This window comes from Bactrocera dorsalis, chromosome 1 (assembly GCF_023373825.1).
Source record: "Bactrocera dorsalis isolate Fly_Bdor chromosome 1, ASM2337382v1, whole genome shotgun sequence".
Classification (NCBI taxonomy): domain Eukaryota; kingdom Metazoa; phylum Arthropoda; class Insecta; order Diptera; family Tephritidae; genus Bactrocera; species Bactrocera dorsalis.
In genome coordinates this window covers 83,082,197-83,099,124 of record NC_064303.1, presented here as the reverse complement: position 1 = coordinate 83,099,124, position 16,928 = coordinate 83,082,197, and the positions used below count along the sequence as shown (strand labels likewise).

General features: G+C 38.5%; 2 protein-coding genes across 3 annotated transcripts in view; one reads left to right on the top strand and one right to left on the bottom strand.

The window, feature by feature from the left end:
- LOC105222012 (Krueppel-like factor 10) overlaps window positions 1-16,928 on the top strand; it is a 373,089-nt gene that overhangs the window by 131,988 nt on the left and 224,173 nt on the right. The gene's annotated exons all lie outside the window — the stretch shown is intronic.
- LOC105227153 (uncharacterized) overlaps window positions 1-16,928 on the bottom strand; it is a 150,053-nt gene that overhangs the window by 127,996 nt on the left and 5,129 nt on the right. For both annotated transcript variants that reach the window (XM_049457572.1, XM_049457579.1), the window contains exon 2: window positions 8,906-9,277. The gene's annotated coding sequence lies outside the window, so the exon portion shown is untranslated. The remainder of the gene's footprint in view (window positions 1-8,905; window positions 9,278-16,928) is intronic.

Sequence of the window (16,928 nt, the reverse complement as noted above, 5' to 3'; positions counted from 1 at the left end):
CCCCCACACATACATATACATACACTCGTGCAAAGATAGAGGTAAGCAGGGAGAATGTCTAATACTTAACGTGCCGCAGCTGTTGTGGCAACCATGGTGACAGGTACAAGTATGAGCAGCATAGCTGTCATGTCCTCACCGGTACACCCACACACACCAACAAACACATGTGTGGCAACATGACATTTATAACAAAAATGGCAAATAATAGTAGGTATCGCAGCAGCAGTTGATCTGCCCCCGGTTGCGCCGCTGTCTGCAGCGACGTAGTGTCTACCGATGAAGACGAAGTGGCACAAATAATTTGCATAAGGCGGAAACGGAAATTGATATGAGTGTCGCAAGGAAGAGGATATGTGGCAGTGGCTGCTGGTGGGTGCGCAAGGATTTTCGGAAGTGCTTACTAAGAATTTAATGCGAATACCACCGCACCGACGGTCGCTAGCCGGGCTTTCGCTCAGCTTCGCCTAAGTGCTGAGTGGGCGTGAGAATGCGAGCGGTTGAAGCCTGTGGCCTGGAAGTGATTCAAACTTTGTACACCCCCAAACAATCACGTCGGGCTATGCGCACCCACATACACGCAAGTACCTCTAGGCCGCAGGCAAGGCGATACATGCTTAGGCACGCGCCAACGTGAATTTTCCATCGTTAATGTTGAGTAATTAAATTTTAAATCCCCTGCCCTGCCATAAGCTTGTGCAAAATAATGATTTGCCACCATTCTTTATGAGCTGCCTTCACCGGAAAAGCTAAATTATTTCTATTATGTCTTAGCTAAATACTATATCTCTTCGAAACTATATCATTCTTAGGAGAAATATTACATTTTTTAACAATTATTAAGTATTTTCGTATTTCTAATCAAGCATTAACTTGTTTATTTTATGTTCATACTAATAAATAAATAAGCAATTATGTACCATTTTGGAGGACCACTTTTTGCCATTTCTCCGCTTGACACATTACTCCATCAGTGTAAATCGAAATTTCGAAATTTCCCGAACGAAAGCGAACAAACCATTGTTGTGCTACAGGAACTGTTGAATTTATACTTACAGAAGCTGACAGATATAAACAGTCTGACACTACAATACTGTAATATTTTAATGAAAAAACAGACTTTGACCCAAAATAAAGATTTCTTGAAAATCCAAGAACCTAATTCAATAAACTAAATTTTCATTGAAAAATATAAGTGAATAGTTTTAAAGACAGCTTCTGATAAATTTTTCTTCGAAAATGAAGAATATGATATGATATGATGAATGAAGCGATATCGCGCAATGTTAACCGAATTTTTCTTCAAGGAAAATGAAGAGGAAGATTTGGACAACATTTGGTTCCAGCAGGACGGCGCTACGTGCCATGCAGCAAACGCTACACTCAATCTTTTACGCCCTATCTTCGAAATTTAAAGTTTTATATGGCCCACCCTATACTTTCTTCTAACCGTTAAGCTTTTTCAAGTTTAAGCTTTTGGAGTTTACTTAAATCGAAATTATACCTCTCAATATATAGTCGCACAGTGTTTCGCCAGGCAAGACGAAGCATTTCCTGTCATTAAACAGTCGTTGCACATAAGTCACTCATCATCCCCGCCCTGAAATATAGTGCAGAGGCATGGACGATGGCAACATTTGATGAGTAAACGTTACGAGTTTTCGAGAGAAATGTTCTGCGGAAGTTTCATGATGCTTTGCTTGTAACTGCAAATACGCAATCGGAGAAGCGATGATCAAGATATATGACGTCAATGTCGTTCGTTCAGAGAATTAAGATACAAAGACTCCGTTGGCTAGTTCTTGTTGTCCGGATGGAAGAGCACATTCCAGTTTTAAGAGTATTCGTCGAAGTACCCGACGTGTGAAGCAGAGGAAGAGGAAGACCGCTCTCCGTTGAAAATACCAAGTGGAGAAAGATCTGGTAACACTTGAAATCTCCAATTTGCGTCAAACAGCGAAAATGATGGAACGACTGTAAACTCGGGTATTACCGCATAAACAGTGGCTACGCCAATAAAGAAGAAGAACATTTTGCCAACACAACGAGAGCTTTAACATTACCAACTGAATGATATTGACAAATTTTATACATATTTATATTCTGAATACTTTATGTTAATGTTCCCATGAAGCAATTTGTCGAAGACCCTATTAAATATATATAACTGATCGGTAAGACGAGCTGAGTCGACTTAGCCATATCCATCTGTCTGTCTGTATAGATATATGTGAACTAGTACTTTAGCACTTTGAGATATCGATCTGGAAGTATGCACATGTTCTTTTCTCCCCAAGAAGTTGCTCATTGATCGGAACTGCCGATACAAAGTGATCAATTAAATATATGGATTGGAACTTTTGTTTTTGTGAAGGGTATTACATTTGAAGTTAACGGGTTTCCTTGTTGCAATTTGAAAACGGCGTGGTTTTATTTCAAATCAATCTTAGTCAGGTTCAAATTTAAGTATTTGTTTTAGTAACTGTGGTTTTCGTATCTCTCATCTCTCACTTACCAACAGTACTACCTATGTTATAAATTTACTTCACTCTGCTCTATTCTGCTTTACTCCACTCTCTTTACTTTACTGCACTTTTATCGACTAAACGCTTTTCTAGTTCCCAGCTTCAATTTATATAGTAGCTTTCTGCGCCACACGAACATTTGTATACACACATACAACATGTAGATGTGCTCTTATTAACAACACTTTATGTGGCAAGCCAGGCGATTCAACCAATGAGTCTGTGGAAAAAAGCGAAACTCTCTCGAATAGCAGCCCAAGTACCATCTCCATCAAGTGCCAGCCGAATATGCGCTTGCCATTCCGTTTGTGAACTCGAGCAGCGCTTTTACCGCAAACGAAATCGATATCGTAACAAAGTTACGATGCCGCGCCGCAGCCGGAGCATGGTTAAACGGAACGCAGGTGGCGGGAGTTCATTACTTGGTTGCCAGCTCAATCGTTAAACTTAATTTGTTACCATCAGCGAGCATCAATTTCAGCTTCTCAGGTACGAAATGCGCCATTTACCCAACAATTCGATGACGGCGATGCCGGCAAATATGTGCGGATGGATGTATGTATGTGCTCCTCTAGATACATATATATATCGGCTTAAGTGACGGGGCGTAAAAGCTATAAAATGGGTTTGAGCAAGTAAGGGGACTTAAGAGAAGCTCGAGACCAATTGCTACTTAAAAAATGTTGGCGGCAATGAATTTTCCGACGACACAACTCTGAAGCGCCGTACTAGTGGTGAGACACCTTAACGATTCGACGAAAGCGAGCAGCAATTGGTGTAGATGTATGTATGTGTGTAACCACGTTGCTCACATTGGGAGTTACGGTTGAGTCGTTTAAGTGGAAAATTATATAAAAATAGATATCAACTGAAAAGTATACCAAAGCACCGAAGCCGCTTCCAGCACTTACGCCATGGTCCATTATGCTGCACAAGTATATGACAGACTTATGTGCTCAGCGCAGAGTTGCTTCATTTGTAGGCAGTGACATCGTTACACTAACTACTGTACTTGTGCGAGAGTTTAACAAAGGGGTTAAGCCGCCTGGGAAAACCAGCAAAGAACGCTCTCTATTTTAACATCAACCTCGTCATCCGTAACAACAACAAAAGCCTGCTGTTCGCCTTTGTCATCGAATGTCGTCATTGTGTCACTACGTCATCGTTATGCTGTCGTCGTATGCTCACGAGTTTAAATATAAGTAGCGCGACATATCAAACGTCCACCCATACCCTACCCTACCCTTCTCTGTCGGCATTAAAGCGCTTAGCAAACTCGAAACTCGTGCCATCACATCAAATGAATGTCTTTCTAGTCTTTCAAGTTGCCTCCCCTTGATTGATATGCAGCGTGGCATTAATAGCGGAGATTTGAAGTAATTTGAGATTATTTGATTTTAATATTCACAGACTGCCTGCGTCTTCGCTCATTAACAAAGCGTGTAGAGCGCGGCTGATTAATTCTTTCACCAAACATTAATAATTCTATATTCTTAATTGCTTGAAGAGAGCGTGCTTAAATTTTGTTTTTGTGGTAGAGACGTCAGTGCTGTTCGTTTTGCCCAATGTACTTGCATCAAGGAGCTGTGAAATGACTCTCCTACTATTGTTTTTCAAGCTAAGGAATTTAAAGACCGATTTTCTTAATAGGCATTGTTTCACATTATTCCAAAATAGTTCTCTATTTCCTGCGAATCTTTCTCAGTCACAAGTATGTATAGTATGTTAGAGAGCAATTTAAACTATGTTCACTTTCAGATTCAATCTGAACTAGACGACAGATGTCGGCACCATATAAATACCCATTTTAATTTTGGTTAAATTATTCTTTCTGGTATTATTCTTTAGAATGTCGAACATAATCTATAAATTATTAATACATATTATGTTTTAATTTAAACATCAATTGTTAAAATACAATATTTCCTAAATATAGGTTGGGACCCAGTAGTGGTTTTCAGGCAAAACTGGATGCTACAGCACCATTGCCTCGATGTCATCGGAATGAGACGAGTTGGATCTCCATTGGCATCTTGCGTACTAGCAGTGAAATGCAAGTAAGCCAAGTTGTATGGAAAAAGGTGAGATGGAAACATCCAGGCACTTTCTCCTCCAACTCTGAGATTGGAACACCTCTGCAGTCCTCTTCGGCGAACAAGGAGACATGAATAATACGGTAACTGTGCCAAAATGAACATTTTTCCCAAAATTTGATAATCTGATTGAGCTGTCTTATAATTATGATAAGAATATGTACGAGGATTATACAAAAGTTATCAGGAATTTTGAATTTTCGCTGGCCAAGTGTCGATTTATGCAATAAGGCCAATATGCGTAAAATCTTGAAACATTCCCAAAAGACGTTTTGTTCACTGCTTCTAAAGCTTCGAGAACATTCCGAAAATGTTCGCTGTTTCCACATTTTCACTTCCGCAAGAAAGTTTTGTTCTGAACAGTTGATCACCCTTTCATAAAAAGAAAATATTTCCCGAGCTTTTTTAGCGTCAAACTCATACTTTGGGAAAAATACGCAAAAATTTTCTAACACTGATATGTGGTCAAGAAAGCGGCTTTTCAAATGAGCAATGTAAGTATCAAGGAAGGGAATATAAAAAACAATGCGATGGTATGCCTCAGCGTCGTTCGTTTTCAAATTGAAGCGATTCATTTGGCGACTACTGTAGTGTGGTACCTTTATTTCTGTACCTAGTTCGGTGCATACTTCTTCAACGTTATTAAAAATCAAAAAAATCAAAAAATCTAAAAAAGCGTTTTTTTCGGCATTTTGTCGCATTTCTTCGAACTCTTTTAAAGCGTTGTCCGCTAATCTAATGGCTTCTGCGAGATCTTCATCAGGCGATTGTAATTGCCGGCTGCCGGTAGAACGACTGCATGTACGGATTGCATTATCAAGCAGAAAATTTGGAATTCTGCAGCAGAAATTTGTCAAGTTGCATAATTAACTCATTCTTTTTAACAGTATAATATGATTTTTCGCAATTCAACTATCATTATACCCATTTTTGTGCATAAGACAAAATGTCCTATAATAACTGAATTTTCGCGAGGGAACTGCTATATTAAAAATACGTTGAGTAATAAAACTTTTCGTAAAACCCCGCACAAAAAATTTTTCTGGATCCGCCACTGACTGTAGCATGTGGCGAAGCTAAGTACCTTGGACAAAAGAAATGTTTATCGGTTGTACTCTACCGAAAGTTAATGAAAGATTTCGCTCTAATTCCTTCCCGAGCCAATAGATCTTTTGAAAGAGAATCATGTTAAACGTCATGAGTGCAAAGTACGCGTCGCGCTACGAGGATGTGTTCCTTTGCATCCACCCGAAAGGTCCCAAAATGTCGCAATCAGCGGCTGCTAAATATATAAGAAAGTCGAAGGCATTTGTACAGAAGTGGATACAGCTATATATAGTGACTAAAAATGTCGATGATTTTCCAGAACATGGTTCGATAGAAATAGTGACAAAAAAGATGAAAAAAGAATAGTGAATCTGTTTTCTGCGGCAAGGACAAGCAAAATTAATGGCAAAAGGTTTAGATATAGTGACTAAAAATGTCGATGATTTACCAGAACGTGGTTCGATAGGAATAGTGACAAAAAAAGATGAAAAAAAGAATAGTGAATCTGTTTTCTGCGGCAAGGACAAGCAAAATTAATGGCAGAAGGTTTAGATATATCTTACGAAACTATCCGAACCCTTCTTCATATTCATGATCTGAAATGGCGCAACACAATGAAGAAGCCTCTGTTGGCTGAAAAACTTGGAACAAAGTGACTCGCTTGGGCGCATGAGAATATTGATAGAGATTTTGAAAATGTCATTTTTACTGAAGATTGTTCTATATGGACACGTTCTGTCCTCTTACGAGCCTGATCAACTTCCACCAATAGGCTTGTACAGCGGACCGGAAAACTTGTAATAAAGGTGCATCTTTGGGGTGGCTTCTCAAAGCAGGGATTCGGCATTTTGTACCTCTTTACTGACAACTTAAATGCCGAGAAAATGATAAGAATCTACAAAAAGGATTTATTGCTATCGGCCAAATGATATTTCATCAGAAAAAATGAAGATTGGATTCTGCAGGAGGACAACGATCCTAAACAGCGCAGCAAGCTCTGTACTTAGTGGAAAACTCAATCTGGCATCGTTACATTGGATTGGCCGTCGCAGTCGCCCAATGCAAACTCTATTGAAAATGTGTGGGCATATATTAAACAGAAGCTTCATGGAAGACGCAAATACACTTTGAAGCAGTTGTCTTACAAAATTCGTCGGATCTGGAGATCCTTGCCACTAGAATACGCCGTCAAATTGGAGATGCCAGGTAATTATCGACGCCGGTAGTGACGGGACATATTATTGACAAAATTAACACGACCACGCTCTTACTTGACAGACTGTATATATACATATGTAACGGGTGATTTTTTTGAGGTTAGGATTTTCATGCATTAGTATTTGACAGATCACGTGGGATTTCAGACATGGTGTCAAAGAGAAAGATGCTCAGTATGCTTTGACATTTCATCATGAATAGACTTACTAACGAGCAACGCTTGCAAATCATTGAATTTTATTACCAAAATCAGTGTTCGGTTCGAAATGTGTTTCGCGCTTTACGTCCGATTTATGGTCTACATATCATTTCTCATTTCTGGTTGAATGGCTACGTAAATAAGCAAAATTGCCGCATTTGGGGTGAAGAGCAACCAGAAGCCGTTCAAGAACTGCCCATGCATCCCGAAAAATGCACTGTTTGGTGTGGTTTGTACGCTGGTGGAATCATTGGACCGTATTTTTTCAAAGATGCTGTTGGACGCAACGTTACGGTGAATGGCGATCGCTATCGTTCGATGCTAACAAACTTTTTGTTGCCAAAAATGGAAGAACTGAACTTGGTTGACATGTGGTTTCAACAAGATGGCGCTACATGCCACACAGCTCGCGATTCTATGGCCATTTTGAGGGAAAACTTCGGACAACAATTCATCTCAAGAAATGGACCCGTAAGTTGGCCACCAAGATCATGCGATTTAACGCCTTTAGACTATTTTTTGTGGGGCTACGTCAAGTCTAAAGTCTACAGAAATAAGCCAGCAACTATTCCAGCTTTGGAAGACAACATTTCCGAAGAAATTCGGGCTATTCCGGCCGAAATGCTCGAAAAAGTTGCCCAAAATTGGACTTTCCGAATGGACCACCTAAGACGCAGCCGCGGTCAACATTTAAATGAATTTATCTTCAAAAAGTAAATGTCATGAACCAATCTAACGTTTCAAATAAAGAACCGATGAGATTTTGCAAATTTTATGCGTTTTTTTTTTTTAAAAAAGTTATCAAGCTCTTAAAAAATCACCCTTTATATGGTATCGGCCAATCGTTGGATCGATTGGGTCGCCGCGAAGTTTGTGCCAAAATTGCTCACTTTCGACCAGAAACTGAGTCGCTTTGATATTGCTTAGGAGATATTGGATCTATTGTGCGACGACCCAGATCTGTTCCAGAGGGTCGTGAGTTTATGGTTATGGCGTGAAAACAGTCAATGGCAACCGTTATCGCGAACGTCTCCCTTTGGTCCAACCCCATCGAAACAGCACTTTTCTTGGGCTTTCCGTTGGATGACGTCAATGACAACTTAGGTAATCTTTACCATCTTAACAGGGATCAGATACCCATTACAACAACAACAACAACAACAAAAAGTATCGCGCCATAATAACCGACTATTTCAACAAGACGGCGCCGCTTTTCATACAACGTATTAATCGATGAACATATTGAGAGAACAGATCAGTGAGCAGATAATTTCACGTTTTCGGCCAGTCAATTGGCCACCGAACTCCGAAAATTTAACTCAACGGATGAGCCATCTAAGGCGTAGCGGCGGCCAACAATTGATAGAGATAATCTTTACAAAATAAATGCCAAAGATTGTTCTTTCGAATGGATCAGTCTTTATAACCTTTAGCCCTTGCAACTTCGAAGAGTATAAAATCTTTGGTTATACCTGAGCTTAGCCCTTCCTTACTTGTTTTTTCAGTAATTCATGCTAAATTTCGTGACGATATCTCTTCAAAAAGTCAGTTTTCCATGCAAGGACATGCGTTTGATCAATGCTAGTTTGCTACGGTGGTTTGATCTAAACAATTTCTACGGAGATTTCACCGTTATCTTGCACCATAATTAGTGCTAAATTTTTTGAAGATTTGTTGTATTGGCAACTTGATTTGATACTTACAAATATATGGCAACCCGTCAAATAATAATTCGTTTAGATTATAATGACTGAGTTTTCAAATTATTATTTGAGAAATATTATCGTTTAAAGAAAGTTTAAAATGGGTCTTATAAGGCTTACCTTTTTATAATAAGTTGAGTTAACTTCCGCGTTGCTTTTTTTTCTTCAGCGCATGCAAATAAGACTTCAGTTAGTTATTTTGTAGCTTTACATATTTTTATTCTGCTCAAAGTCAAACATCATGCCACTACACTCCACTTTCCTCCAATTAAGTGTATAATTTACAAGTGTATATATGTATGTATATTTACTTTCTTTTCCTGGAACTCTTGGAGGGTGCACACTTAAACGCTCTTCAATTTAATTACGCTGACAATTTTCGCACACACAATTTCTTTCCGCAACGCCACTGTCGCAACTGTTGGTGTTACATTGCTATACACTTATGTATGTATGTATGTACCTCTCGCTCAAGTGTTTAACTGCATTATGCTGATGGATGTAAGATATGCCATTTAAAAGCTATAAAAGCTCACTGCGCTCAAGTCAAACGAAAGAACATGCATTCGAAGCAAATTGAAAACATGTGTAAACAACTCAAAGCACAAAGCACAAAACACAAAACAAAATCAAGTAGAATGAAGGACAATCACAACAACAACAATACTAATAGAAACAACAACAACATAAGAGGCGCAATAAATGAAAAGGCATCAAAAGGAAAGTAAAGATTGTAAACACGACACTCTTGACGCCACCGAACACATTTTCATTTAACTACTTTGCATATCAAATGCACTGCTCGATGACTCCTCGACTCTGCCGCCCTGACCCTATGCACACCACACAGCGGCGGACATCAATTCTTGGGTCAGCACAAAGGACAAGCTACGCAGCTGGCCGTTTGTAGAGAGCGAGGCTTGTGCTTGCACACTGACCACCGAGTCGCCTTGAACTTATACACCACCGCAGCCACCGCCATGTAGCCTGTGTCCCATACAAATACTCTCTTACATGCGGCAGAGACCACACATTGCCAATTACCCAGCATTTATGCCCCCTTTGGTCGCACCGCTGCGCTCCTTTAGCCTTCGCATACCTGCAGACACCTGTGCAAGGTCCTTTTGCATTTTCGCATTATTCATTTCTCACACCTCGCTGTCGGCCAACCGGCTTGCTAACTCGACATTTGTCGTGGCAATGTGAGAAAATGTGGAGAAATTAAATACAAATGGAAATAGAAGTGAAAATGAAAATAAAAACTCCTGACCCTTAGACGTCTCGAGTTCGAGTGGGTATATCCGCCTGGCAGCACTGTCGTTTCTCATGCGCTCACTCATTCATTTATTGCGCTTCATTTCTTTTCTTATTTCCTTACTCTGTTTTGTTTTTTTTGCTTTTTTATCTTCCTCTTTCTCTCGGCATTTTCATTTTGCGTGGCAAAACGCTCCGAGGATTTCGCTTATTCACACTTATTAGTCTGAGGTTCTGTAAATATTTGCATACTTCGCACGTCTTGAGCGTTTTCCTTTTTAATTTTTTCTTGAGCAAACACACCCACACTGACATCCTCGCCTCTCCATCTCTCTCCACCTGCCCACCGAGTTTCACTGAGGTGGTTTATAAAATATAAGCATACATCTATATATAAGTAGTATATCCTATAGCCTGACGGCTTGTATTACACTTCTAAGATATGGTCGAGAGGTTCGGAGAGTGCGCGGGGTGACGGTTAGCTGCAGCGGTTGATGGCCTGGCCGCCTGTCGGCGCTGAGTGGCGCGACTGCGATTACCCGTCGAGCGTCTACCAGAGGGCTTAAAGCACAACTACTTAAGCAGAACATACAAACATACATGTATGTGTGCGTCTAAGTATTTTCGCATTATGCACAGCCCAGGTGTCGAGTGTAAATGAGTGAATTTCTTTTTGCACAACATTAAGTCGTGGCAATATTTAAATATTTTATACATTACTATTATTATAGCAGTCAGTTATTGCTGTTGTTGTTTTTTATTTTATTTATTTTTTTTGTTTCTGTGCTTCTTTCGTGCTTTAATTTTTGCGTGTGTTTTGCTTCTTCATTAAAGGTATTTGCATGTTCGTCACGCTTATCCTGTCGTGACTTTCGCTTCTTCGTGGACTTTTTAAATCTTAAGAATCGCCTCAGGTATTTTTTGGGCGTTTGTAAATGGAGTTGATTTATGCACGAGATTACACGGCATGGATTAAAATCGCTGCAGGGCTATAACTCAGCCAAGTTATTGAATTTGGATTTTTGTTTGTACGAAATGAATACACTCAAGCACGTTAACTGTAAAATTATGCAGTTGCTTGGCATAAAATAAAAATCATTATTTTGTGGCAATTAGTGGGGATATAGATTCAAGTGGTAACTATAAAACTTGTTTTGGTAGAAAACAAAGCAATTGGACGAGCTATTGAGCATCAATATTTTTGTTACTTAGCAACTATTAAGGTTTCTATGGGTCCACTACTATCACAGAGTTCCTCTGGTCGGTCTTAATTTTCGACAACATCAAAGATAACCCTCTTCTACTTAAAGTTCGGTTCCCTACCTCAGCAAGCAATTACAATATAAACAGCCTACTCAAGGCTGTTATAATGAATATTAAATATTCAAAGTTTCAATTTCACTTCCACTGGGTGTCAGGTAATGAAGGCTTCGAGGGCAATGAAATTGGGGAGTGATTGCCAAGAATGGTGTACAGCTAACACCCGAAAACGTGGGCAACATTCGGAAACCCAGGCTTTGTCTATACGACGATCTGGACAGAAGCATACTGGAGAAAATCAAAACCCGATGGAACGAGATACCAGGGTTCGAAACTGCAAAAGTCTTGTGTAAAGCGGTAGATCGGAAGTACACAAAATTACTAGTGATACTTGATAGAAGAGACTATAGGCACAAGATCGGAACACCAACTGGTCCCTGGCTGATGGCGACACACGCCCACATAATGGGGCTAACAGATCAATAAGACTGCAATGTTTAGCAAATCAATGAAACAATGGAGCGTTTCTTGTGCACTTGTCCAGCATTGGCAGGCCTACGCTGTAAGCATCTGGGGTCCGATAGAGAGTATGGATTTTGAGGCCGAAGAGTCTGTTGAAATTAACGTCAAGCGCAGGCATCCTAAAGGATGACTACTCCTCACGGATCTAGTAACTGAACTCCATCTGGTATCGCAAATTATAAAAACTGTTCTATGCGTGACTCATTGGCCTAACAGATCGTTTATCTTAGTGTACTTAAGTTATTTAAGCTGAATTTAACCAGAAATCCTCATTTAAATATAATTTCATTTGATACACAAGCAGAAAATGATTAGAATGGGTCAACTTTATTCTTTGGTAAGGTTAGGTCAGGTTCGATGGCTGATCCAGAGCCCCCACTTGGACTACTAGTTGCAGTACCGCGGGAATCCAAAACAGAACTCCTCTATTCAATTTTATAAATTAGCAAAGCGCCTTGTGACCAAATCAAATTTGCCCACACGCCTAATTTCCATTCATACCCGCTCGCTGAATATTTGAAAGCATGAGTTCAAAAGTATGTAAACCTTGATCTCGCAACGTCGGACAATCAAAAAGGAAGTGTTGATATGTTTTCACCTCGCATTTCTCCATAAAGCTTCTACAGCTAGCGTCCGGTAAAATTACACTAGCCGACAATTTTGACATTTTTTTTCTGCTCTAAAACCAAACTTGTTTTTTTATATATAACTAGCTGGCCCCGCAGCCGTTGTCCTGCGTGAAATTATGTGTTTTGAAATGAAAAGAAAGTTGAATTTATCATTTCATTTTTTTTTTTTCAATGTAACGCAGCTTGATAAACACAATTTTTTGGTTTCTGTTCCGGTGTACAGAAAAGATTGCTTTTCAACTCGTGTGCACTCCACGTATATCTGGCCGTGTGAAAAACATAGAATTTCCAAACTTATTGCACACACTATGCGACTATCCTTGTGTCCTGTTGAGTGTCATCTCAAATGCAATTTTCGCTGGAAACTGAAATGGCAAATCGTTGGAACTCAAAGAAATTCGTTGAATGATGCGGTGGCATACCAAGCCTCTCCAAAGAATTTAGAAACTCCACTGGATAATTCACGGCGACGTCTTCAATGGCAAGACGATCGGTCGATTTGTATGAGCGCAAGTCTTTCGGAATTTGACTTTGAATCTTCCAGTTTAAGTCAAGAACATCTGTATTTTTTGGCAGTTAATATTGCGCGTGCATTTAAGGAATCATAGTTAAGATAATTTGGCCAATGTCCGAAGATTGGTGATGAGTTCATCTTTCGTTAATTGATAAACCGCAGATGGAATTGATATCAAACCACCGGAAGCATCAACCGGAATTGACCCATTTCCAATTTTTAGCGAATACGATGTAAAATGTCTTCGACAATGTCATTTTTGTTCATATCTCATAATTGACGCGGATTTAAAGGCTGATATGGTGAATGATTATCGCGAAAAGTGTGGGAACTTCAGTGGCATTCGAAGTAGCTATCGGCATCGTCCAACATTTGTTTCCACTGATTATCGTGTTCCAGCAATTGTAATTGCACACACCATACCATTCACAGTACGCAATACGCCGCGTACATTAATCAGTAGCAACCGAAGGTAGAAGCAATCATCGTTTTTTTGGTGGGTTGTGTAAATTCATCCTAATGCATTAGTTGAGAACACACCTGAATGTCCATCTACTGTTCGGTCTTGCTTTCAGCGTAACTATTTCTTCGACGATGCATTCCATGAATGCAAGGTATTTTCAAATAGAGCAATGTTCTCGTAAGCGGATCACTGACGAAAGTTTGAGAAAAAAACTCGTCAATGTTAGTTTTGTTGTTGGCGGTGTTACCACCGGCTGTAATGTATTCTCTGGGCTGAAATAAACTCTTTGGCCAATCTCCATATTAACTGAGAGACACACAACAATCGGAAACCGTTCATGAATTGCAAAAGTAAATATCCTACAAAGCGCTTTATTGCAGTTCACGTATGGACCGTATCGTTTAAGACCATTAAGCGCCATGTTGCTTCCCTTGGTGACGTACTTACAAACGTATTTTATAGATTACACCAAACTGCAATACTAAACATTGATATGAGTTTAGAATGTGAATTAGACAACAGTGGAGAATATAGTAAGATCCATATGTTGTCAACTTCGATATTCACTACTCTAAGTTGTATGGTCGTCTGATGAGCTACGACGATGGAGTGGATATCCATCATTTCCAGTTTGCGATTCCGAAAGAAAAGCAAGCGGATAGTGTTTCGTGCATTTATTGTTAGACATATAAACCGAAAAGGGATTGTAGTGTCCGCAAGGTCCATGAACCATATTGCTTTCCACCACTTCATATAATACTGGATCTTTCACACGTAAAGTTTTCACTGAATAATTTTCAATTGTTCAATTCACAACCTGTCGTAAAGCATCGTAAATCGTAATAGTAATAATTTTTCTCTTGGAGAGCCGGAATAAAAAAGCAAGCGATCGAGACTGAACTATTCAAATAATTTCCAAATCAAAATATTGAAAAACAAAACAGAAATTGAAAAAAATGTTTTTGGAAAAAAGTTACTTTTTGGAATTATCCAATTTGCCGACTTTTCATGAAAAGTATAAGATGTTTTTATTTCTAAACCTTCCTTAATCCACAACGAACAACCTCTTAAAATTGCATCAATATTGGTTCAGCCGTTCTCTTAGCGTTACTAACGAACAAACATTCATTCGTTTGTATGAGAAAAAGAAAAGGACTGTTTTTAGGGGTTTTCCGGCAATTATTCGAATAATCCCTGAACCTAAACGAATATTTTAAAAAAAGAATTATCAAATTTCGTTCAGTCGTATTAAAGTTATGAGCATACATACATTTTGGCGATTCATTTTTACATACATACATATTTATATAGACGAAGATGTAAGGTTGTTTTTATTGTTTTTTTTTTTTTGAAGAAATGAAATATTGAAATGATTCCTACAAACATGAATTTTGAACAAATGCTTATGATTTGAAATATAATTTTTGTATTTATGAGTTGTATTAAATTTTGACATAAAGAGATAAAAAGTATCCTATGTCCGTCTCCTGGCTCTAAGCTACCTCCCTACCAATTTTCAGCCAAATCTGTTCTGCCGTTCTTGAGTTATAAGTGATGTAACTAACACGACTTTCTTTTATATATATAGATTTGAATATAAAAAAAAATTGCTAGGTCCAGGTTAAGAGAAAAATAAAAGTAAAGTTTTTGCAAAAAATATATTGAATATTACAAATTTGTATCCCTCAATTTATATTTTCTTGTACTTTTTTGAACTTCTGCTGTATTGGTAGTCAGGATTATCATGTAAGCATATCCAGCAATAGTCTGCCAGCATGCTAGGAGTCCATTTGCCTTGATACCTTTTCTCCATACTCAATATGTCTTGGTGAAATCTCTCCCCATGTTCATCACTGACTGCACCTAAATTGGGAGGAAAGAAATCTAAGTGCGAATGTAGGAAATGTATTTTCAGGGACATGTTACACCCTAAAGCCTGAAAATCCGTCAATAGGCTTGATATGAGTTCTTCATAATCGGGTGATTTGGTGTTACCCAAAAAAATTTTTACAACCTCAACAAATGAAAGCCATGCTTTTTTTTCTAGCGTATTTAGTTTAGAGACAAAGTTTTGATCCTTCATAACTCGTCGTATGTCTGGCCCCACAAAAATCCTTCTTTTAATTTCGCATCACTAAGTCTCGGAAATATACTTTTAAGGTATTGAAAACCTTCTCCCGTTTTATCTATTGCTTTTACAAAATTTTTCATTAAGCCTAATTTTATATGAAGGGGTGGCAATACAATATTCTCGGGTTCAACAAGACGAAGATTGGACACACTTTTCTGATAAGGTACATAGTCTGTTCTTTTTGGCCACTCTTTTTGGATATAGTGTTTGCTTCTAACTACTATCCCATTCGCACATAAAACAGCAAAATTTTGTGTAACCAGCTTGCATACCTAGTAACATCCCAACTACTTTTAAATCAGAACAAGTTTTCCAAGAATGTTTAGCATACTGTATTTTTTGTAGTAGATTTTTGATATTTTCATAGGTTTCTTTGATATGTACTCAGTGCACCTGAATCTATCGCAACCTTTTCGGAACTCGTATAAGAAGTATAACTTCAATAATATGATCGTAATTGGACCTAAGGATTTTTTTTTATTATTTTTCTAATGATATACATACTAACAGGAACCAAAATATATAATTTTTATTTCAGAGCAAAATCCATTGTCGGCTAGTGTTATCAACCTTACAGCGTGAACGCCGATAGGGCAATGGCCTATTAGAGCCCCAGAACTAAGGAAATAATAGCCTTACTGAGAACAGAGAACTCACTATTTATAAAAATCGTATCATGACTCGAACGGGGCTAGGAATTCCTTAAGCAGCCCTGGGTTCAAGGCTAGTATCAGCGCCCTGCTATCGTGCTATTGTGGATCGTCACCTCTCTAAAGAAAGTGCAGCCTTCTAACCCGGACCCTAATTCCAGCAACAAGGAGTTAACTAAGACAATAATAATCTTATTAAAAAATTAAAAAAAAAAAAACGAAATAATCTGAAACAAAAAAATAAAAAATAAAAAAAACAAAATTGTCATGTCGGAATGATTACGTTTTTGTGATTTTGAACCAGCTTGCATACCTAGTAACATCCCAACTACTTTTAAATCAGAACAAGTTTTCCAAGAATGTTTAGCATACTGTATTTTTTGTAGTAGATTTTTGATATTTTCATAGGTTTCTTTGATATGTACTCAGTGCACCTGAATCTATCGCAACCTTTTCGGAACTCGTATAAGAAGTATAACTTCAATAATATGATCGTAATTGGACCTAAGGATTTTTTTTTATTATTTTTCTAATGATATACATACTAACAGGAACCAAAATATATAATTTTTATTTCAGAGCAAAATCCATTGTCGGCTAGTGTTATCAACCTTACAGCGTGAACGCCGATAGGGCAATGGCCTATTAGAGCCCCAGAACTAAGGAAATAATAGCCTTACTGAGAACAGAGAACTCACTATTTATAAAAATCGTATCATG